The sequence below is a fragment of the Orycteropus afer genome, unplaced genomic scaffold, assembly GCF_000298275.1.
Source record: "Orycteropus afer afer isolate SDZICR_OR568_19922 unplaced genomic scaffold, OryAfe1.0 scaffold00462, whole genome shotgun sequence".
Classification (NCBI taxonomy): Eukaryota; Metazoa; Chordata; class Mammalia; order Tubulidentata; family Orycteropodidae; genus Orycteropus; species Orycteropus afer.
In genome coordinates, this window is record NW_006922049.1 from 1,583,124 (window position 1) to 1,609,246 (window position 26,123).

At 40.3% G+C, this 26,123-nt stretch overlaps 1 protein-coding gene and 1 pseudogene across 1 annotated transcript in view; both read right to left on the reverse strand.

Moving 5' to 3' along the window:
- Positions 1 to 26,123, reverse strand: part of CTTNBP2 (cortactin binding protein 2) — a 253,837-nt gene that overhangs the window by 205,015 nt on the left and 22,699 nt on the right. The window lies entirely within an intron of this gene.
- LOC122151451 lies at positions 18,248 to 18,341 on the reverse strand (annotated as a pseudogene).

Below are 26,123 nucleotides of genomic sequence, written 5' to 3' on the forward strand. Positions count from 1 at the left end.
TATGGAGGGATGGACACTGGGAAGAGGTTACTATGGGGAGGAAGTGGGAGGGGAGTTGTTGCATTGTGGTAAACTGTGGTCAATGACATGCGACAAAGTATATGTGAACTGCTGTATGGAAAGTGAATTTGCTCTGTAAATCTTCATGCAAATCACAATTAAAAAGAAAAAAAAAAAGAACCGATGGCAGTGAAGGAAGAAACTGGATTGAAGGAATTGGTGAAAAACAAGGCTTCCCAAGTGACAAAATTCAGGTGACAGAATACCCATTGAGACGATACAACAAATAAATGCAGAGCTGGAGGCACTCACTCATGCATGCCAAGAAATTTGGGAGATAGCTTCCTGGCCAACTGACTGGAAGAGACTGATATGTGTGCCCAACCTAAAGAAAGGTCATCCAACCGAATGGGGCAATTATCAAACAATATGATTAGTATCGCACATAAGTACAATTTTGCTGAAGATAATTCAAAATGGTTACGGCAGTATACTGACGGAACAGCCAGAAATTCAAGCTGGCTTAAGAAGAGGACATGGAATGAGGGATATCACTATTGGTGTCAGCTGGGTCTTGGCTGAAAGCAAAGAATAACCAGAAAGATGTTTACCTATGTTTTATTGACTATGAAAAGGTACTGAATTGTGCAGATCATAACAAATAATAGATAATATTGTGAAAAATGGGAATTGCAGAACACTTCATTGTGCTCATGAGGTACCTAGACCAGGAGGCAGTTGTTTGAACAGAACAAAGGGATACAGCATGTTTTAAAATCAAGAAAAGTGTGTGTCAGGGTTGTATCCTTTCACCACAATGATTCAATCTGTATGCTGAGCAAATAATCTGAGAAGCTGGACTATATGATGAAGAATGCAGCCTCAGGATCGGAGGAAGAATTATTAACAATGGGCAATACACAGATGACACAACCTTGCTTGCTGAAAGTGAAGATGACTTGAAGCACTTACTGATGAAGATAGAAGACTACAGTCTGCAGTACGGATAACACCTCAACATAAAGAAAACAAAAATCCTCACAACTGGACCAATAAGCAGCATCACGATAAATGGAGAAAAGATTGAGGTTGTCAAAGATTTCATTTTACTTGGATCCACAATGAATGCCCACAGAAGCAGCAGTCAAGAAATCAAATGACTTTACTATCCTGGTAAATCTCCTGGAAGAGGAAAGACGTCACTTTGAAGACTAAAGTGCACCTGGCCCAAGGTGGTATTTTCAGTCTCCTCTTATGCATGTAAAAGCTGGACAGTGAGTAAGGAAGACCACTGAAAAATCGATGTATTTGAATCATGGTGTTGGCAAAGAATATTGAATGTACCAAACAAATCTGTCTAGAAGGAAGTACAGCTGGAATGATTCTTAGAAGAAAGAATGGCCAGACTCTGTCTCTCATACTTTGGTCATGTTGCTAGACAGGACCAGTCCCTGGAGAAGGCTATCATGCCTGTCAAGGCAGAGAGTCATCAATAATGGGAAGACCCTCAACAAGATGGATTGACACAGTGGCTGCTACGATGGGGTCAAGCAGTACACAACTGTGACGATAGAGAAGAAGTGGGCAGTGTTTCATTGTGTTGTACTTAGGGTCACTACGAGTTGGAACTGACTCAATGGCACCTAATAACACAAACACAGTTCAAAAGCCAATTATCTAGACAAGTGATTCTTTACCTTTTTACCCCTTTATACTCTTAAAGTGACTAAGGATCCCAGGGAGTTTCTGCTTCAATGGTTATAGCTATACTATTAATTATTTTATTAAAAAGTAAAGCTGGGAAATTTAAAATATATTTATTAACTTATTTTAAAACAATAAGTCTATTACATGTTAATGCAAACAATAGGTTTGTATGGAAAAAAATAAAAATCTCTGTACTTTTATACCAAAAAAAAGATAAGCAAGGAAAATGGCACTGTTTTATATTTCTGCAAAATGTTTTAATTTCTGGTTTAACAGAAGACAGCTAGATCCTCATACTGGCTTTTTCATTCAATCTGTTACAAAATCATATGTCATGTAGCCTCTGGAAAATCTCACTGTACACTAATGACAAGATGAGAGTAAGAAAAAACAAATAATGGCTTACTGTAATTAAGAATATTGCTTAATTGTAAAAGTAAAGAGAATCCCTACTGATCATGTGGGATAATGGAATATTCATGAAGCCTCAGTTGATAAGATGCCACTAAAAAATACCCCACTGAGATGGGAAGGACTGCAATGCTGTAAAACTTTTTACCTTAGTAAACATGAGCCTCTGTGAACATTTACACTAGGTAGATATACTCCTTGGAGAGAACAATCATGTAGAATAGAAAGGCTGTGTATGCACAGGGAGACAGCTCCTGGACAGAAGTGCATGGAGGGATGGACACAAGGAGGAGGGAATTGTGGGAGAAATTAGGAGGGGAGCTATTGCATTGTGATAAATTGTAGTCAATGTCATGAGACAAGGTGTGTGTGAACTGCTGTATGGAACGTGAATTTGCTCTGTAAACTTTCACTCAAATCATAATAATAAAATAATAATAATAATACATAAAATAAATACGAGCCTCTGAAGATTTGCAAAACAAGAAAGAAAAAAGAATACTGTTTTGTCCTCATGGACCAATTAGAAGGGTCCCAGGTATTATGGGGACCACAGGTCAAACCTTGACACCTAGAATTTGCTATCCTGTCTGTACTTTTCTTTCATTCCCACTTTTCATTAAGCCTTTTGGAACATTTCAGCCTTCTATCAGTTATGCTACAGAGAATAAATAAGCCCTCTACACACTTTTGGGCCAGAAAGTTAATGAGAGAATAGCAATGCCCACACATCAAATATCAATGTAGTGGTAGCCTTAGGACCAGAGAGAGTCTGCTTCATGTTTCTCCAAAGACAAAGTAAGTTTCAGATGCAGATTTATGGCCTTTTGGTTAAACTCCTTCTTCCCACCAAAAATTGCATGCATAAGAATGCAAAAAAAAAAAAAGAAGAAAACAGCTACAGCTTGATGAACACATGATTATACGCCACATGGCCCCAAGCAGAAAGTTAGTGACACTCCTTGGTGCAGTCAGATAAAAGATCTTTTTTTTTCCCCCTCATAATGATGAAGTCCTGAAGAGAGCAGAAAGTCAAAGCATAAAAAAGAAAAACACAGACAGTGGCAACCAGAAGTAGTTGCCATTAAAAACCACACCAGGACAGACAGCAAACAGTAGGAATGCTAGTTACTAGCAGAGAAAAGCACTAGAACCCCAAAGAAAGAACAGTTCCCCCAGCATGGGTGGAACACATGGGAAAGAGATGCCTGGGTTGTATCACAACTTCTCAAGAGCTCTTCAGGCTTCACAACACCACACTCTCTACATACCAGAGGGACAGAAAAAAGTCATGAGAAAGCATAAAAAAATATTCCAGCCTCCACTGAAATGCATTTTAGTATAAAACAGAGCTAGGTAGTGCATAAAAACTTTCTTCCCAATATGTTGTTGTTGTTATGTGCTGTGGAGTCAGACCCGACTCATAGTGACCCCTCCTTGGGTTTCCGAGGTGGTATCACTATGGAAGTAGATTGCACAACCTTCCTTCCGAGGAGTGGCTGGTGGGTTTGAACCGCCAGCCTTCTGGTTAGCAGTCAAGTGCCTTAGGCACTATGCTACCAGAGCTCCTTCTTCCCAACATAGGAGAATATAATATTAGAGAAAGAAAATAGAGATAGAAAAAATATATTAACCTAAAATGAAAAAATAAATATTTCTGCAAAACAAGAAAAGGTTAAAAAAAAAAAAAAAAAAAAGGAAATTATTGCTATGTCTATACGATATTCATCAGTGTTGCATACAGATGCATCTATATTTAACAGGGGCAAGGTTGTTGTTGTTGTTGTTATGTGCCGTCGAGTCAAACCCGACTCATAGCGACCCCTCCTTGGGTTTCCGAGGCAGTATCACTACGGAAGTAGGATTGCCCAACCTTCCTTCCGAGGAGTGGCTGGTGGGTTTGAACCGCCAGCCGTCTGGTTAACAGGCAAGTGTCTTAGGCACTATGCTACCAGAGCTCCTAAGCATGTGAAAATACATAATGTATCAGATGGTGGTAAGTGTAACAGAGCTAGATGAAGCAAGAAAAGGAGACGGGGAGTGCAGGGATAGGGCTGGGGGCCAATTTTAAATGGCTAGAAAAATTCTCACTAAGATGATAAAGTTTACTCAGCAAAGACCCAAAAAAAGATGAGGGAATGAACCACAAAGACATTCGGAAGAATTTTCTAGGCAGAGAAAACAACTGCAAAAGCCCCAAAGCTGGATGAGGCAAGGAGGCCAGTGGGGCTGCAGAGGAGTAAATGAAGAGGCGGTACTAGGAAGTGTTAGCAGACACACAGGGGACACATGGTATACCCCTGAGCCACTGAGCAATGATGGCTGCTGGAAGGTCCTGAGCAGAAGGATGTCATGACCTAACCCCTGTTCTAACAGGAACCCTTGGACTGCTATGGTGAATACAGACTATAGTGGCACAATGGTAGAAGCAGGGGGACCAGTTAGGAGCCTATTGCAATAATATGGGCAAAAGGGTTGGGTAGGCAGAATAATGGTCCCTAAATCCCTGTAACCTCTGAAGATGTTACCTAATATGACAAAATGTGATTAAAGTAAGGATCTAAAGATGACAGATTATTATGGGTTAACTAGGTGGGTCCAATGTAATCACAAGGGTCCTTTAAAAAGTGATGTATCTACATGTGCTGCAAATATATCCATGAATATAGTAGAGCATACAGAGGGGCAAGTTATGAAAACTCCTTAGCCATAATCAAATACCTTGAGGGAATGGGTTGTTGGGCTTGGGGGCTCAGACCATATAGTCTTAGGGGACGCTAAGGTAAATTGGTATAACATAATCCACAAAGACAATGTTCTACATCTTCCTTTGGTGAGTAGCAACTGGGGTCTTAAAAGCTTGTGGGTGGTCATCTAAGGTGCAACTACTGGTCTCTTCCCACCTGGAACAAAGGAGTGAAGAAAAGGAGAGACACAAGGAAACAATTAGTCCAAAGGATAAGTGGACCACATGGACCCCTGTTTCCAACTAAGACCAGAAGAACTAGATGGTGTGTGACTACAACTGTTGACCTCTCTGCAAAGGATCAAAATAGGAGGTCCCACATAAAGTGGGAGAAAAATGTGGAACAAAACTCAAAATCATGAAAAAGACCAGGCTTACTGGTCTGATAGAGCCCAGTAAAACCCCAGAGACTATGGCCTTTAGATACTTTTCAAGCCTAAAACTGAACTCACCCCTGTAGCTCAACTTTGAGCCCAACAAGAAGCCTACAAGGTGAACAGTAATACCAGGGAGGTATACACTCATTAGAACAATCAACCATACAAGATCAAAAGGGCAGCAGTATTTGCCCATAGATAAATAGAAGACAGGAAGGAACAGGACAGAAGGATGAAGGGAAATGGTAAGCACAGGAAGAAAGTGGGAAGAGTGTTGTTACATTGTGGAGATTGCAGCGAATGTCACAAAACATGTATGGATTGTTGAATGGAAAATCAATTGGCTCTGTGAACGTTCACCCAAATCATAAGGGGAAAAAAAAGAGGAAGGTAGAAGGGTCAAAGAAGAGATGTGGTAACAGAAACAGAGCAGCTGGGGGGAGAGGAAGAGATGGGAGGGGAAGATATATGAAGGTGCTACACTGCTGGCTTTGAAGATGGAGAAAGGGGCCACACACAAGTCAAGGAATGCAGGCAGCCTGTAGAAGATGGAAAAGGCAAGGAAATGGATTCTCCCCTAGAACTCCCAGATGGAACACAGCCCTGTTGACCCACTTCAGACCTCTGACCTCCAGAACTGTAAGATCATAGATTTGTGTTCTTCTAAATCACTGAGTTTTTGGTGATTTGTCATAGCAGCAATATGAAACTAGTACAGGGTAGAGTCAGTGATATGGTCAGATTTCAGGATTCCTTACAGTAAGAGCTAACCAGATATAGAGATGGATTGAATATGGGTGGGAGAAAAAGAAGAAATAAGTCTTAGTCCAAGTTTGTTTGTTTGTTTTTTCCTAACAACTGCAAAAACAGATTGATTTTTGGTTGGAAGAGTACTGGCAAAAGCCAGATTTGAGTGGGTTCAGAGGACAATAATAGAAAAGTAATTAGGTGCTGTTGTTGTTAGGTGCCTTTGAGTTGGCTCTGATTCATAGTGACCCCATGTACAATAAAACAAAACACTGCCTGGTCCTGTGCCAATTTCACAATCCTTGCTATTTATTCCTGAGTCTGTCAATGCAGCCACTGTATCAATCCATCTCATTGAGGGCCTTCTCCTTTTTTGTTGATCCTCCAGTTTACCAAGCATGATACCCTTCTCCAGGGAATGGCCCCTTCTCATAACATGACCAAAGTAGGTGAGATGAATGAAGTCTGGCCATTCTTGCTTCCAAAGAGCATTCTGGCTGTACTTCTTCCAGGACAGATTTGTTAGTTCTTCAGGCGGTCCATGGTACCAGCATCAGTATTCTTTGCCAAGACAACTCAAAAGAATCACCTCTTCTTCAGTCTTCCTTATTCATCATAGTCCAGCTTCCACATGCATATGTAGCAACTGAAAATACCATGGCTTGGGTAAGGCACACCTTAGTCCTCAAAGAAACATCTTTGCTCTTCAGCACTTTAAAGAGATCTTTTGCAGCAGATTTGCCAAGTGCAGTATGCTGCCTGATTTCTTGACTGCTGCTTCCATTAGTGTTGATTGTGGAACCAAGGAATATGAAATCTTTTACAACTTCAATCTTTTCTCCATCTATTGTGATGCTGCTTATTGGTCCAATTGTGAGGATTTTCATTTACTTTATGTTGAGATGTAATCCATATTGCAAACTGTAGTCTTTAATCTTCATCATTAAGTGCTTCAAGCCATTTTCACTGTCAGCAAGCGAAGTTGTGTTCTCTGCCTATCATAGGTTGCTAATGAGTCTTCCTCCAATTCTGATGTCATACTTTTCTTCGTATAGTCCACCCTCTCAGATTATTTGGTCAGCATACAGACTGCATAAGTACGATGAAGACAAAGTAAAATATTTTTTAATGAAATATGCAAAGACCTGGAGTTAAAAAACCAAAAGGGAAAAACATGCTTGGTATTTCTCAAGCTGAAAGAACTGAAGAAAAAATTCAAGGCTTGAGTTGCAATAATGAAGGATTCTATGGGCAAAATATTGATTGATGCAGGAAGAATCAAAAGAAGGTGGATGGAATATACAGAGTCCCTGTACCAAAAAGAATTCATCAGTGTTCATCTATTTTAGGAGGTGGCATATGATCAAGAACGAGTGGTATTGAAGGAAGAAGTTAAAGCTGCACTGAAGGAATTGGCAAAAAACAAGGCTCTAGGAATTGATGGAATACCCATTGAGATGTTTCAACAATTGGATGCTGTGCTGGAGGCACTCGCTCATCTATGTCAAGAAATTTAGAAGACAGCTAACTGGCTAATTGACTGGAAGGGATCCATATTTGTACCCATTTCAAAGAAAGGTGATCCCACACAATGTGGAAATTATAGAACAATATCATTAATATTACACATAAGTAAAATCTTGCTGAAGATAATTCAAAAACAGTTGCAGCAGTATACTGACAGAGAACTTTCAGAAATGCAAGCTGGATTCAGAAGAGGACATGGAACAAGGGATGTCATTGCTGATGTCAGATGGATCTTGGCTCAAAGCAAAGAATACCAGAAAGATGTTTACTTGTGCTTTATTGAGTGTGCAAAAGCATTTGATTGTGTGGATCATAACAAATTATGGGTAACATCGAGAAGAATGGCAATTCCAGAACACTTAATTGAGCTCATGAGGAGCCTATATATAGAAAAGGTGGCTGTCATTCAAACAGAATAAGGAAATACCGCATGGTTTAAAATCAGGAAGGGAGTGCATCAGGGTTGTATCCTTTCACCATACTTATTTGATCTGTATGCCAGGCAAATAATCTGAGAAGCTGGACTATATGAAGAAGAACATGGCATCAGGATTGGAGGAAGACTCATTAACAACCTGTGATATGCAGATGACACAACCTTGCTTGCTGAAAGTGAGGATAACTTGAAGCAGTTACTGATGAAGATTAGTGACTATAGTCTGCAGTATGGATTACACCACAACATAAAGAAAATGAACGTCCTCACAACTAGGCCAAAAGGCAGCATCACAATTAACAGAGGAAAGACTGAAGTTGTCAAATATTTCATATTACTTGGTTCCATGATTAACACCAATGGAAGTAGCAGTCAAGAAATCAGACAATGTATTGCACTGGGCAAATCTGCTATAAAAGATCTCCTTGTTAAGGACTTGTCCTCCAATCCTGATGCCATGTTCTTCTTCATATAGTCCAGCTTCTTGGATTATTTGCTCAGCATATGCATGTGAAAGCTGGACAATGAATAAGGAAGACCAAAGAAGGGTTGGTGCTTTCGAGTTGTAGTGCTGGTGAAGAATATTGAAAGCACCATGGACTGCCAGAAGAACTAACAAATCTGTCCTGGAAGAAGTGCAGGCAGAATGCTTCTTGGAAGCGAGAATGGCCAGACTTTGTCTCACTCACTTTGGTCATGTTGTCAGAAGAGACCATTCCCTGGAGGAGGATATCATGGCCTGGTAAAGTGGAGGGTCAATGAAAAAGGGGAAAGCTCTCAATGAGATAGATTTACACAGTGGCTCCAATGATGGGCTTAGGATTATGAGGCTGGCACAGGACTGGGCTGGGCAGTGTTTCATTCTGTTGCACACAGGGTCACTAAAAGTTGGAGCCAACTCAACAACACCTAACACCACCACCATAAAGGGCCAACAGGAGAATACGGTCATGAACTTCAAGAGCAACCAGTCAGCATCATCTACTTTTTCTCCAACCTTGTGCAACCCTCTAGGTGTGGGTATAGGTAAGGAGAGAGTTGAATTTAACCATCACCAGTGTTTTGCAAAGTGAGTAGGGCAAATTGAGAGGATGGAGAGAGTTAGGGGTACCTGTAAGGGAGGGATTCAAGCAAGAGTTCAAGGCATCTAAGATGGGTAAGTAAATGTCTGACAATTACGGTTTCATTAAATAAATGATATGACATGATTAAAAGTCACAAAGTAGATGACAATGACATGTTCACAATGTATTCAGAAAACAAGCAAGTTATACAACTACTACATCAGGCATGATTCCATTTTGAAAGATACATGTGTTGATTTATGCAGAGAAAAACGATTACTTCTGAATAATGGGAAGTTCCTTCTTTGTGATTTTTGAAAATATTCTATAAAGAACATCAATGTCTTTAACAATCAGAAAAAAGTATAAAACATAATTTTAAATAGCACAGTTGTTAAAATTCCTGGTAAATTATGTCATGTAAAATTACACTCACAAAAAAATTATAGGTTTTACTCTACATGAAGAGGTTACCCTAGAATCTTAATGGGTGCTACTAATGCTCATTTGGGAGCTCTGGTAGCATAGTGGCTAAGACACTTGCCTGCTAACCAGACGGCTGGCGGTTCAAACCCACCAGCCACTCCTCAGAAGGAAGGTTGGGCAATCCTACTTCCGTAGTGATACTGCCTCGGAAACCCAAGGAGGGGTTGCTATGAGTTGGGTTTGACTCAACGGCACATAACAACAACAACAACAATGCTCATTAAAATGACACAAAGATTTTTACAAGAAAATGTATTTGAGTGAGCTGTTGTCTTATCAAAAGAGTGCGCTGGCTTTCCAAGCTAAAACACCATTAAAAGACATCCACAGCAAGGGCTGATGTTCGACCAGCACAATCAAGATGGTGCAACAGATGTAATCTGTTCTGGTGAGTCAGGAGATTTTCTCAGTCACTGTAGCCTGTGCAGTTTCTGCTGTTAATTATTTTTAATATTATTTTGAATATTATAAACAGCTGATGAGAGAATACAGAGGAATAACTAGGTCTTGGTTCTTTAATCACAGGAATATTGTATAGTTAAGAAGTCTATAATTTATGAACAACAGAAACATTAGAAATATTTGATACATTTGATTGAAAAAATGAACTATAAAATTCTGCTGTACAATTTGGTTATGATGGTAAGATTACAGGAAAATTTTTAAGTGAGCAATTTAGCAATAAATGACAGATATTTCCATCAAGAAAAGGAAATATAACTTTCTGGTACATGAAGAATTACTGATGGGAAAATAGAGCTATGGGAAAAGATTAATCTCATCTGGGTCACTTAGTCATGCACAAAATTAAAAAAAAAAATCAATGAAATGTGACTTTAATATATCACACGATCCTATCAATACAGTTACCAAAACAAAGATTAATAAACATTTAAATAGCCAATATAGCAAATTATTGCATGTTATAAAGGTATTATCATAAAATTTCAATTTTCAGAAATAATTATTTTTACAAAGGAAAATGTAAAAAGTACTCCATTACTGCTACTGTCTCATAATCTTAACCCTTGATTTAATGTATCAAGATTTACAAGTTGGGTTCTAGAACACTGTGGTATTTTTTTTCTTTATCAGAAATTTATGTAGTTAATATTTTCTCATAACTATAAGTATTCTCATTTTACAGTGGTAGCTGAAGTTGCTAAGAAGCAAAATGGTAGTGAATATTCACCAAAAATTATACTCAGTTAAAATTTAAAAATGAAATCAACAAAATGGTAGCAAAAAGGCCTTATAAAAATCAATATAGTGGTAGGAAGAAAGAGCTGAGTGAAAAAAATTCTAGATTATAGCTTTACAGAGCTCTGGTAGCATAGTGCCTAAGGCATTTGACTGCTAACCAGAAGGCTGGTGGTTCAAACCCACCAGCCACTCCTCAGAAGGAAGGTTGGGCTATCTACTTCTGTAGTGATACTGCCTCAGAAACCCAAGGAGGGATCGCTACGAGTTGGATCCAACTCCATGGCAGTGAGTTTAGCTTGATGACATTTTAAATCATTTGAGATATGCCAGAAAAAAAATGCAGTACTAACTGGTTTTAAAAATCAGTAGAGAAGCACAACAATAAACAGCTAGACAGTCCCCAAACTAGCAAGTGAGAACTGATAAGCTTTCAAACGGATGGACTTTCAAATTACAGTAAGTTTATTAGTAGAAAACCTTAGCAAAATTATTTCAAGGCTAAAAGAAAATGTTGTAAGTGTCAAATGACAGTACTTAAACTGTCAAGTAACTTCATAAATTTATAATATTACAAATGTACTATCTGTTACAGGTAGTCATCATGTATTCTTAGAAAAAAATGTTATAAGCCAAAATTTTTTTCCATCAACTTTCATTTTCTTTTGGAAACACTGATATAATTGTTTACATGCTTTCGTCCCATATTCAAATTTTTATAGATACTCAATTGCTTAACCATATTTGAGTATGAATCATATACTTGTTCAGTCTGAAAAATGTGTACATAAATTGATTAAACAAGGAACATTAGCAGATGATACGAGATCATACTGGCAAATGGTTGAAGGTCACGTAGTCCATCTGTTACTATTTAGACAATCTACTGAATGCCTAGTTCACAGCAAAACATCAGAAAGCTGTGCATTTAAACCCCCGCTACCTTGGCCTCTCCCACACCTACTTTCCATACCTACTACTTCACTATGTATCCCACCTCTTGCTTATGTTGAAGGATGACTTTTGTAAGTACAATTTACACCCACCTAAAAAGCAAAGATGGCACTTTGATGACCAAGGTACACCTGACCCAAGCCAAGATCTTTTCAATCACTTCATATGTATGTGAAAGTTGGACAATGAAAAAGAAGACCTAAGAATGGATGAATTCGAATTGTGATGTTGGCAAAGAATATTGAACATACCATTGACTACCAGAAGAACAAACAAATCAGTCTTAGAAGGAATACAATCAGAATGCTCCTTAGAAGGGAGGATGGTTAGACTTCAGTTTGGACATGTCATCAGGAAAGACCAATCATTAGAAAGGAGCATCATGTTTGGCAGAAGGTCAGTGAAAAGGAGGGAAACCTTCAATGAGAAGGACTGGAACAGTAGCCCTAGTGATGGATGAAGACTACCAAGATGGTGCACGAAGATGGTGCACGACTGGTCATCGTTTCATTCTGTTATCCTGAGGTTGCCACGTGTCAGCACTGAGTTGACAGCAACTAACAACACATTTTGATGTGGACATTATTAAAAACAATGCCCACCACATAACCCGGCACACCAATTTGAAAAGGCATAAGTACAGTTTGGGACCTCAGTACCAGAGGAAGTTTGCATTCCTGAGAGAAGTAATTGCTATAGATCTTTGCCTTATGAACAGTACAAAGCATGTGTCTTCCCTGTTACTTCTTTGCATTTCCCTATGAGAGAGCTCAGAGGACCAACCTTTGCTTTAACCCAGAGGTTTAGCTCCTGTTTTCTGTCCTAGAACTCAAGTAAGATTTCTTTAGAAGAAAAAGTCCCACAACTAAAAAGTTTGTCAGTCACTGTTGTAGTTCCTGATCTTGATTTTTTTTTAATTTCTATTTTTTGCATTTTGTTGTTGTTTATTCTTATAAGGCACCTCAAATCCTCAGCGGAACAATCTGGTATATAAAGAAGTAAATAAAAATGATTATCAACTGTAATAGAATATCAGTTAATGGCACATAGTTCTTAATGTCTCAATAGTTCATGGTTTATTTTAAGCCAGCAATTCAAAAACACTCCTTTAGCACTATTTCCACCAGCGTTTTTGAGAGTATGTCCAGGCTGAGTCACTAGAGGTGCTTGATGGCTTTTGGAGAAGCAGACCTCTGAATAACCATTTAGCTGTCTTCTTTTTCTCACTGCAATCTCCCTATAGCTAGAAACAGCATCAGCACCAATTTGCTGGTCGTTCTGTTTATTGAGTGAGTTTTTCCAGCCCTGATACCTAATCAGTATCAGGTGCACCCTGATGTGATACAGACAGATCACACCTGCCTTGCAATGAATGAACAGCCTTCCAGTCAGCAGCTGGCAAACTTCAGCTCCCATCAGAACTGCCTGGAGGGCTCCCCCAAAAAAACAAAGATGGGCTCCACCCTGAGAGCTTCTGAAGCAGTTGACCTGGAGTGAAAACACGGAACTGGCATTCTAACAAGGTGCTGGGTGATGATGATGCCACTGGTCAGGAAAGCATACTTTGAGAACCACTGCTTCAAATCATGCCATTTTCCTGCCGAAACATCTTTAGGGACTCCACCCTGCCCATCATAGTAAGGATATAGATGCTTCAGGTCAGCATTCAAAGCCTCCTTGCAGAGTCCAACTTATCTCCTGTTCCACCCGTTCATACACCTATCTGTGCCCTAGGCCCACTCACCTCCTCCTTTCCTTCAAGGCACCTCTGGGCGGCATTCAGTCTCCAACCTTTCAGTTAGCAGCTGGGCACATTAACCATTTACACCACAGACTCAGTAAATCATTGTATCAGTTTTCCAGAGACTTTAAAACATAATCCCAAAATTCTTTGACAATGCTCCCATGTGGTCAAGTCTATGTCTCTTCCCCTTCAAGCTGAGCTCTGTGACTGCCTGACCAATAGGATACACTAGAAAGTGATGCTGTGTCAGTTCCCCAGTGCCCACTTTAAGTAGCTGGCATTTTACACTTCCTGTCTCTTGGGACAGTCACTGATGGATCCTAGCCACCTGTGACCAGGAATCCCAAGCAGCCCATAGAGAGGACCCCAAACCCCAGTCTGTAATCCCCGCTGAGCCCTCAGCAGAGAGCAGCACAAGAGGGAACCATCTTGAAAGGAAATCTTCCAACGCTCCCTTCTCTCTTCATCGCCACAGAGCAGAGGTGAGCTGTCCCCACCAAGCCCAGCTTAAATTGCTGGTTCACAAGCAAAATAAATGGCTGCTGTTGTTTAAAACCATTAAGTTCTTGGGGTGGTTTGTAACATAGCAACAGTTTTATCTTTGCATCCCTTCTCATCTCTGTGGAGGCCACAGATCAGGATTCTAAATGGTATTTATCACTAGATTCAGACATTTCTAGAGGGAAAGGCCGTTCAGGGGATTTCTTTGTTTGCTAGTAAACACACATAACTCCCTAGAAAAGAATTCATTTTAAGGTGAGAGAAGCCAACAATAATCCTCACTTTTCCTACCCACCAGCAGAGTTCTGCCAGAACCCCAAGAAGCTGAGACTGCAATAAATACAGAGTTATAACAACAACAAAAACCATCTATAAAGTCATTGGTGCAAAACTAGCAATATTGCTTGGCAATTTCAAGTAAACCAATAAATGAGAGAACATAGAAGGGAAACAGCATCCACCCTTTTAAAAAGCAAGAAATCTACAAGGTCACCATCTGCAGCCCCCAACAGAGGAAAGGGAGACAGGGAAGAGCAGGTGACATACAGAAAGAAGCCACTTTGGGGAGTACAAAATATAGGGAAATGAAGTAGATAGGGCCCAACCCAGAGAAACTTACAGTTATTTAATATGTAAAATACATTAATCTTCTGGTAAGTTATTAGTATTCTTATTTTGACCCTGGTTTTACACTGCCCTCTAATCTTAGCAAAGTATCAGTCTCGCACATGATCTCAATGCCTTGTACATTCCCTTTGTTATAATAATCACAAATGGAATTGATAATTATGGCTAGTCTCCTTTACTAGACAATAACTCCCATGAGTACAGGAACTGCTAGCTCACACTCTCTTCTCATGCTCAGCAAAACACCTGGCCTTTCAGCATACACTCAATAAATATGTGTTGGGTGAACGCCAAACGCCTAGCACTTAAAAGACTATTAAGAGAACTGGAAGTGATGCCTGAATTACTTGAGCATGAATTCACATCGAGCATAAACACAGTGTTCTTAAAAAAAAGAAAAGAAAAGAAGGTTCCATCCTGATCCTGAAATTGGTTTAGAAATCACCAGTTGCTAGCAGAAATTAGAAGTTAAATGCTCTCTTAGGATAGAGGAGTTATTACCAATTCCTCCTTTGTCTCGTCACGTGCTGTAAACAACCACATCGCCAACAACATATCCTCCACATTTAGACCCATCACCCAGAATTCAGAGCTTTATTGAACCATACGTTAACAAATGTCAATCGTAACTCCTTTCTTGATCCATTTCCTCCCTTTTCCAATTTCTTTCCAAGCATAGTTAACATAATTCCCTGTAAACACTGTTTTTAATCATATTCCTTTCCTACCTCAGAGCCTTCAGCAAATCTCAATCTTCAACCGTCTTAAATATAAATTCTTAATGGGTTTTTAAAGCTCTTCCCGTTAATTTTTCGACCTACTATCCCAGCAATCCCAACTCATAGCTCACGACTGTTCCTGAAACAGTCAAAATAATTCATAGCAAAGCAGACCTGATGGAAGGCTCCTTCTCAAGTGCACCAGTGAGTCCTCATTACTCTGTCAAGACGTAAGTCATTCTTTCTTAGAAAAGCCCAGAGCATTGTAAATGTCCTTCCTCAGTCGCTCATGGAAATAGACTCATCAATAGGAAATCACTGCCACCTCTAAGCTAATTTCCAGGAATTATTTGGAGGCTTATTTAAAATAATCTTATGTCAAGGGCCTAGTACCTACTTGCAGTGTTGTAAGGTGCTGTTATGTCTGTTCTGATTCATAGCTACCCAATGGGACAGATCAGAACTGTCCTACAAAAAGGGTGTGGGGGTGACAGTGTCCTCCACCAAGTGGGGAGAAGGATCAGGAACATCAACAGCTCAAGGCTGATTCCCATGTGGCAGAGGTCCAGACATGCCATCATGCTCAAACCTTTTTGCCAATTCTGATACCAACCATCCCTCTCCCATGCCACTCTCTACTTCTCTGCTGGGTTTGATAATTCATTGCAATAGCCACACAGAACTCACAGACAATACCCTCAATCATGGGGTTTATTAGGGAAGTAACAGGTTACAATTCAGTTTCAGGAATGCTCAGGATACAATTCTTCCATCAGGATAGCCTCCCCCTGGCCATGCTGCACACCTCTCTTTGGCCCACAGCCTCTCAGCCTGGCTTCCACCCTGCTCCAGCAAGTGTTACAAAGCTCTTTTAGTTCTGCCAATTGGTGCACCCCATTCGGGCAGAAAGCATTCAGTTTTCTTGTTCCAGGGGCCAGCAAGCCCACCCCTCTGTTTCCTGCTGGTCTCTTGGTCCTGCTGTCCATCTCTCTGCCAAGGAGGCATCCAGCTCAGGGATCTCAGGTCCAAGGATGTGCTCCATTCCTGGCTGCTCTTTTCTGACGGGAGTGAGATCCCCCCTTTCTGCCTCTACAATGGTTCATTTTAAACCTAGTGACATGGCAAAACTGATCAATCCCCACATTAGGGTTCCATATACCTTATTTGCATGATCCCACCCCCACAAGGGGGCCACGTACCCTTGTATATTATTAGAAAGCTATCTAATCCCCTTGAGGAGCCATAAGCACCTCACATTTACAGATTTCCACCCAGACATCTGGTAGGCATCACAGAGACTATGGTTGAAAGAGCTATGCTCCTTAGGGTTGTTTTCGGTTCTAATCTTTAAGGGAGAAGACTGCCAAGTCTTTCTCCCAGAGAGCCACTGGGTAGGTTCAAATCACCAACATTTCAGTTAGCAGTTGAAGGCTTAACTATTGGGCTACCCAAGGTGCCTCTAAAAATAATCTTCTAATCTAAAAATGTTAAATTCTGTCAATTTAGCCTTGGTCAAAGGAAACCTGAACTTTCTAACAAGGACAGTGATATGACTGAATTTAAATATGTCGTATTAAAAATATTGAATTCTTCTTGGGTAGTGGATCTATCATTACCCTGGCTACAAAATCCACCCTCACGAATTCACATCAACTTTTATTGATTGGAGAAAAAAAAACCAAATACACAATATTAAGGAGATAGGTACAATAGCCTTTCATGGGAACCAAGCTGAAATCACATTTCCTGCCTCTATTTACTCCCTGCCAATTTTTGTCAAATACAAAAGAAAATATAACAGCAGCTTGATCAAATAGCCTCAAAAAAACAATGGAGAAAATAAAAAGTAAATGAAATGTAACTACAAGAGACAGATTTTGTAATGACTGAAACGTGTGAAGATGGTCAGGGTAGAAACAGCAGGTCCTCTGCTATTGCATCTTTGACCATTTCAAAAAGCTCCACCTTTTCTTTAGAGTAGAAATCTGGGTCACTGGCATTCCCATAGGCACCAACATGTTCTCATCTAGAGATGAGAGAATCAAATCCTAATGACAGAAAAGTATAAGTTTTGGTACAATAATTAGGAAGGAGAAAACTTAAAAGATCAATGAAACTCTTCCACATTATTATAATTGCCATTCATTAAGATCTTGAGGCCTTGAAGCATCTTCTTCTGTTTATAATCATGCACAGCTGATTGAAAGGAAGCAAATGAATGATAATGCATAATAGACTGTCGAACGGATCATTCCCGGGTAGCTTCAGAAATATGTGCAATATTAACAATTGATTACAGCTGTGTGGTAACGTTCCGGGAATTCATAGCACTGAAAATAAAGAACCCAGGAGTGACAGCCACCAGCTCTAGGAAAATGCTCAGTTTCATTAATGTTGCCTATGAAGCAAGAGGCATGGTGGGAGCCGAGGTCAGGAGCCAGATAGAAAATGGCTAATTTTTTCTCTGAGCCTCATTCTCTATTCCTACAGTGGAGTACTATCACTGATCTCAAGGGATTTCAGAAGGATGACAAGAAATAATGCATGTGAAGTACTTGAGGCATAATTAAAACCCGACACTGTTAACCATTCTATCTGCACGCCCATCTCCTGCTCACACGCCAGCCGTTGGAAATAGCGGCAAACCTCATGGTTCCTGTGAACTACGTACGAACCAAGTGGAACAGCCCCTTTTCTCCACTGCAATTTGCTTACTGCCCAGCCCACCAGTAAGGGCTGGAGGGAGGAGGTAGAAAAGAAAGCAAGCAGTTTCAAAGGAAAGGACTATTGACCTCTTTTTCATGTTCAGATGGTTGCCCAGAGAGAAGGTCAACAACAGGATTTTTCCTGCAACATTTAAAACAATGCCACCAAAAACTGAAAGTAAGATCTGACATGAAGAAGACTGCTGCCTAAATATCAAAATGACTTGTGAGGAACAGCCTGGTAAGCAGGGGTATAAGTGTTAAAAATAATTCCTAGGTCTCATTTTCTTTTCTTTTAAAATATGAAATGTGTGTCATCCTCGTGCAGGGGCCATGCTAATCTTCTCTGTATCGTTCCAATTTTAGCGTATGTGCTGCTGAAGTTAGCACTCACAGGCCTAATTTTCATCATATCACTCCGATGTTCTTAAAATTCACTTTTTTAAAAATTACAAATATACACTATTTATAACATACTTTAAAAGTTTCCAAAATCCCTAAGTCCCATGGGGGAGGGGTCAGTTTTGCTTTAGAGAACACTGTTGGTTGTGTAATACCTTCCAAAGTCACTTCTCTCCCTCCAAGTCTCTCTCACCATGTTCCCACTTGCCTCTGGCTGCCTCTGAGATGCCACACCATGGTGACCGACCACCCAGGGTTCTGTGCAAACCCACAGGTGTGACGCTGACCCCAGCTCTTTCCAGCTTGAGGTGTGATCATCTATAATAACCATTTGATTTCACTTTCCTGTTCAATTCACCTTAGTTTTGCTGTGAGGATAAGTAATAGAGCAGAGTAGCTTTAGCTCCATCTAACACTCTCTGCCTTGAGGAATGTGAGCTCCAACATGCAGACATGTAGAAGAGGAAAAACCAACTTCAGAAGACAGGAAGCTGGTGACCAAAAGCTGTCCTACAACTTGCAAAGTGCAAACAGAAGGAGAAAGTTCAGGGGGAAATCTTCCTATCAAGAAAGGCTTAGATTTGAAATGTAGCAAACATTTTTTAAACACCTACTGCATGCCAGACTAGGTTAGGTATGTCACATTTTATCTTATCTAATCCTTACAAAACAAACAAATCATGACTGTACATTAAGGCCAGAGAAGTTTGACAGTAAAGAGTCCACCCAACCTCATTTGCCTAGAGTTTAATGACAACCTTAAAGGCAGAATAGCTTCATTGTCAGACATCAGCACACAAACAGTATGATTTGAACCTTTGAACCTCCACCTTTTTTGTGCATCAAGATCACTGTACAGGCTGAAATATACAAAACCACATCTGACATATTTTAAGAAGTTAGGAGCTTCCTAAGGGTTTACTCTCTGCAATATTTTAACCATTAAGATGTAATGCTCTAAATTACTGAAACAGAATATGAATTATAGGGATGTGAAGGGCTGTGCACGGGGCACATGTAGTAGCAGGAAGGGGTAGAGGGAATAGTTTCGCATGGCTTGAGGTTTAGGTTACAGGGTGGAGAGAACAGAAATGGGATGAAGAGGCTGGAAAGAAAATGGCACCAGACTGTCAAGAGAGGATGTGGCGAAGTTGATGGGGTTGGACCACAGCCCTAATGTCCATATGAGGTGTAACTCCACTTTGATACAGGTGAGATTCCTAGTAAAGCACCTGGCACTGTGATAGGGGTCCACACGTGGTCTATTTTCCACAGAAGAATTTCATCAGAAGGGATCAGGGCTACCAAGGAGTTTGTCATTTTATTTTTGTTTGGGTTTTATGGGGTAATTAGTTGAGCATAAGCACTGCCACTTATAAAATCAGCCAACATGGATGTATTAGAGGAGAACCAATTCAGACACCACTGAGGTACATTTTACATTCTTGCCAGGTTACTTTTAGTTCTATGTGAGGTGATCTCCTGATAATTTACCCAGCCCTATGCAAAAAAGAGTTAAAAAGCAATTTTATAACGCATATGCTTTTAGAGATACATAGCACTATTCACTTTGGAATGCAGAAGGCTTCTACAAATAAAATGTATTTAATTTGAAAAATTGAACTGAGATAAACTGGATTAGAGAAAATAAAACTGAAGCTAGATTTTGCCTTTTCAAAAATGTCAAGAGGAGAACTTACTGTATCAATCTTATTTTAAGTGCATAACATCTGACTAAAAGCCATAATCAGCTAATCCCAATGGTTTGAAGAAAAACATGATTCACTGCAAAGTAACAAAGTGAAGAGGAAGCATATTTTCCATGTCCTATTAAAGGACAATAGCTGTAAGCACCTGAGATGTTCACGTTTCTTAGATAATCACTGATGACATTTTGCTTCCACCCTTGCTCTCCTATAATCGAATCCATTGTCCACCAAGCAGCTAAGGTGGTCTTGTATCTTACTCCTTTGAAAATGGTGGGATATTTTAAATATTTACATTTAATAAATTAAAACTTTTAATGTAATATAAATGGCAATATGATTGCTACTATATTTTTTAAAAAATGCAAATCAAATCTCTGGTATTTTAAACTTAAACACTTAAATGGTTATCGTTTCGAGGCCAGTCCTACCATGGCCTTCACCAGCCAGCAAGGTCTGGTCCTGCCTAGCTCTGCCTTTCACCTTGTACCATTTTCTCCCCTGCTGTCTGACTTCTTGCAATTCCTATAATTTGCCAAGCTCCTTCCTCTACAAGGATCTTCACATGCGGTGTACTCTCTGCCTGAATACTTTGTCTTCATCTAGCATGCTGGTGACTGCAAAAAGAATATGGTATTGGGGCAGCCTCAGATCTCCTCTAAATTTACAAGGGGGAAAAAGGATCCAGATCCACATCAACAGCCCAAGGCTGGTTCCTATGAGGCAGAGGTCAGACATGCCACCACCTTCTAACCTTTTTACCGAATCTGATACCAACTGTCCCTCCCAACAGCACTCTCTAATGGGTTTGATAATTCACTGCAGTGGGCACACAGCACTCTCACACAACACTCATGATTATGGGGATTATTAGGGAAGTAATAGGTTGTAATTCAGAATCAGGAACAACTCAGGGTACAGTTCTTCATTCAGGAATAGTCTCTTCTCAGCCAGTCCCAAAGGCATGGCCTCTCTTTGGTTCTTGGCCTGGCCTCTGCCCTGCTCAGGTAATGTTATAAAGCTCTTTTAGCTCTGCTGATAGGTACCCAGCGAGGCACCCTACTCTGCCAGTAAGCTCCTGCCCAAAGGCACTCAGCTTTCTGGCTCCATGGGCTGGGAAGCCCACTGCTCTGTCTTGTGTTGATCTCTTGCTGACATGGTTCCTTTGTTGCTGTCTCTCTTCATCTCTTGCCACCTGAGCAAAGTGTTACAGCTCTCTCTCACTTGGATTGAGGTAGTTCAGTGCAGGGACCTTGGGACCAAAGGACATGCTCCACTCCTGGCTCGTCTTTCTTGATGGCAGTGAGGTTTTCCTTTCTGCCTCTAGGATGGCTCATTTTAAGCCCAGCAAGATGGTAAAACTTACCAATCTCCATGTGAGGATTCCACATACCTTCTTTGCATGGTATCATCCCCATGTGGGTGTCATGCACTGTGTTTATATATTAATAAGCTAGCCAATCCCCCTGGTGGGCCACAAGGACCTCACATTGCACAGTTCCATCCAGTCATCTAGTGGGAATCACAGAGACCATGGCTAGAAGAGCCACAGTAAGTAGTTTGCTGTACCACGGTGACTAACATCAACCATTCCTTCAAGTCTTAGGGAGTGTCATTTCCTCATCTCCTTAGAGAAATCTTCCCTGACTCCCTATCCAGAGTATCACTCCCCTTAATTTCTCTCCTTGCTCTCTCTGCCTTTCTTTCAAATTTGTAAGATTTTTTTTGGTTTATGTCCATCTCTCCCACTAAACTGTAAAACTCATGAGAAAGAAACCACTTGTCCATCACTGTACCCTCAAAGCCCAGGACACACCTGGAGTATCACAGACATAACATATATCAAATGAATGAATGAATGAATTGCCTCCCTTCTTTCCTCACTCTATTCACACACTATTTAAAATATGAGAAGTAGCCTTCGCTTCCTTATTTCATTAGTTCAACAACTAGTTACATTTTCACTCAAGACATTGGAAAGGCAGAAGATTAAATCTCTTAATTTTTCTTTCTAAAATAACTATAACCAAAAAGAAGAAAAGCAGAATTTTTAGAGTAAAGGCATTCTTAGGATTACAAACACGTTCCGTTGCAAAGTCTGTCTTTAAGCTGAATTAGTACTTAAGTCAGAACAGTTAGGTACAGTTCATATGTAATGTCAGTTAGGCAAATGTTTGTCTTAGTGTACAGTATATAGTGTACCTTTCTATGCATAAAAAGCATTAAAGAAACACATCCAGATACACTAAAACATCTTTCACATAATACAGTAATAATAATGTTTTGATGTGCATCACAAAGCAGTATTTGACAGTAATAATAACAGTGTTGATGTGTGTGTACCCATTTGTTACTACAACCCATTGTATGTACTTCAACTTTTTAATATAATAGGCTTTATGGGGGTTTGTAACTACTGGTCATATATAAGCTGGACATTTATAATCTGGGGAATGCCTGTAAGGCTTCAGCCCCTTGTTCCTGCTTATAATGAAGACAGAATTAATCATAAATGGGACAAAGGAAATTCCCACAAGAACCCATGACTTGCAGCTTAGCCACTAAGTGTCATAAGGTAGCTAAAATGTTATCAGAATGCCTCAAAGAAATGTTCTATATTTTCAGATCACATGGAAGATCCTAAAAAAGGATCTGTTAATTGAAGTAACAGTACCCACAATTATGACAACCTTCAAAGGGTACAAAAATAACATTTGGGTTTTATTCCACTTATAACCTTCATCTTTAGCTTGTTCACCTCGTAGATACCCTAGCAATTTATTAATAATAATCTTTAAGAAAATACTGTTTAAGTGACTTCAGTTCTTCAGGTGCTAATTTTGTGTGTGTGTGTGTGTATGTGTGTGTGTGCATGTTCACCTGCTACCATCAAGTTCACTCTCACTCACGATGACCCCACGTGTGTCAGGGTAGAACGTCACAGGGTTTCCAATGGCTAATTTTTCAAGAGGATCACTAGGCCATCCTTTCAAGGCACCTCTGGTTGGACTCGAACCACCAACCTTTTGGTTAGCAGCCGAGCGTGTAAACCGTTTGCACCACCCAAGGACTCCTCATTTGGTTATTAGATGAGCCAAAGATGGTAGAGATAAAAGGACTTCCTTTTGCTGGCCTCATTGCCTCCATTTCCTAATATATAAAAGAGCACTGTCTGGCCTGGCATTATTGTCCTTCTTCACTAATCTTAAATGTTCATCAGAGAAAAGAGAAATGCTCAGAAGTAAAGAAAAATCAAAATTGTTATTTCCTGTATTGAACTGGGAACCTTAATGGATAAAAGACAATGCTTTATAAGAACTATCAGTTATGTGAATTTGATGAAAACAGATTTGCTTGTAGAAACAATACAACATCTGCTCATCGCTTCTCTTCCTTCTCCAGACACAGAAAACAAAGGCATTATCTCAGCAGTCAGGGAAGGAACCTTAAGTAAATTTATGTTTTCATGAATTTACCTCTGCTCAGTACATTCATTCAGTCATTCATTAAAATGAGCAGCACAGGAAAAAAAATCATGTTTTTGTCAATCAACTGCCTGCAATCATACGAGAAATACAAAAAGCTGCATGTTTTACTTAGCCGAAACCAATCAGAAGTCAGGATGTTACTCTCATATCATTATTTGTTGTTGTTGTTATGTGCTGTGGAGTCAGATCCGACTCATAGCAACCCCTCCTTGGGTTTCTGAGGCAGTTATCACTACGGAAGTAGATTGCCTAACCTTCCTTCTGAGGAGTGGCTGGTGGGTTTAAACCACCAGCCTTCTTGTTAGCATCAAATGCCTTAGGCACTATGCTACCAGAACTCCTTTATCATTATTTAGCAGATACTTTATATGACTGGGAGCTCTGGTGGCGTAGTGCCTAAGGCACTTGACTGCTAACCAGAAGGCTGGCAGTTTAAACCTACCAGCCACTCCTCAGAAGGAAGATTGGGCAATCTACTTCCATAGAGATACTGCCTCGGAAACCCAAGGAGGAATCACTATGAGTCGGATCCGACTTGATGGCAGTGAGTTTGATTTTTTGTTTTTTATATGACTAAGACCCTGGTAGCATAGTGCCCAAGGCACTTGACTGCTAACCAGAAGGCTGGCAGTTCATACCCCCAGCCACTCCTGGGAAGGAAGGTTGGGCAATCTACTTCCCTAGTGATAGTGCCTTGGCAACCCAAGGAGGGTTCACTATGAGTGGGGTCCAACTCAACAGCACATAACAACAACAACAAGATCCTTACAGTACTCTATAATACACCAGAAGTTTGTTTGTTTGTTTTTTAAATTGTGATTTGGGTGAAAGTTTACAGAGCAAATTTACTTTCCATACAGCAGTTCACATACACTTTTGTCTCATAACATTGACTAGAATTTACCCCAATGCAACAGCTCCCCTCCCACTTCCCCCCAATAGTTACCTTTTCCCTGTGTCCATCCCTCCATGCACTCCTGCCCCCTGAGCTGCCTCCCAGTGCATAAACAGCCCTGCTTTCTCCCATGACTGTCCTCTCCAAGGAGTGTATATCTACCTGGGGTAAATGTTCAACTCATATGCCTGTCTTTTGTTTGGCTGGAAGCCAAATAATTCCAGACCTAACAAGCAGCTAGGGACCATAGTCTCAGTGGTTCCACCAGGCTCTATCGGATCAGCAAACCTGGTTCCCCTCCCTCCCTTTTATTTTAAATGATTTTGAGTTTTGTTCCACATTGTTCTCCCTCTCCATCCAGGATCTCCTCCACAGATCCCCCTCCGCGTGGTTGACAGTAGTTTTTAAAAACTAGAGCGGAAGCATTTTTTGTGTAGAAAGATTACCTTTGTTCTATGTAAAGATTCTACCATTGAGCCATACAGCACTAAACAGTTTTCAGTGTGAAAAAGAAGGCAGCCAAGTCTTGCCTAAAAAAACAAAAACTAGAATGCACAGTTAAATAGTAAAATATGTGAGGTGTTTTGAAAGCATTATGAAATTTTTTAAAATGGGCATTTTCGTGTTGTGAACTCTGATATGGGGGAATTACTTCATAAGAAAATCATTGTATCATAATATAATGTATCAAAATTATTCATCAGTTTAGAGTCCTTACATTAATTTTTCAAGGAGTCCTATGGCACAATGCTTAAGTGCTAGGCTGCAGACTGAAAGGTTGGTGGTTTGAACCCACCCAGCATCTCTGCATGAGAGAGATCTAGCAATGTGCTTCTGTAAAGATTACAACCAAGACAACGCTACGGGACAGTTCTAATGTTTCATATTGGGTCACGATGAGTCGGGGTCAGCTCAGCAGTGCACAACATTAATTTTAGCAAACAGATTTTAAATTGGCATTTCATTGACCAGTTTTACATTAAAGCAAGAGTTTCCAAATGGCAGAGCTTTTACCCTGATTACAGTGAGTTCATGATGGTTACCATGTTGTTGTTGTTGTTGTTAAATGCCATTGAGTCATCTCCAACTCACAGTGACCCTATGCACACGAGAACAAAACAGTGCCCAATCCTGAGCCAGCTCCATTATTCTAGCTACACTTGAGCCCATCGCCGCTGCCACCATGTCAATCCATCTCATTGAGGGCCTTCCCCTCTTTCGTCGACCCTTCACCTTACCAAGCATGACATCCTGCTCCAGGGAATGGTCCCTTCTGACAACATGAACAAAGTAGGTGAAATGAAATCTGGCCATTCTTGCCTCCAGAGAGCATTCCGGCTGCACTTTCTCCAGGACAGACCTGTTAGTTCTTTTAGCAGGCCACGGTACTTTCAGCATTCTTCACCAACACCACAACTCAAAAGCATCAACTCTTCGTCAGTCTTCCTTATTCACTGTCCAGCTCTCACGTGCATATGATGTGATTGAAAACACCATGGCTTGTGTCAGTTGCACCTTAGTCCTCAAGGAGACATCTTTGCTCTTCAGCACTGAAAGAGGTCCTTTGCAGCCGATCTGCCCAGTGCCATACGTCGTCTGATGTCCTGACTGCTGCCTCCATTGGCGTCAATTATAGAACCAAGCAATGTGAAGTCTCTGACAACCTCAATTTTTTCTCCAT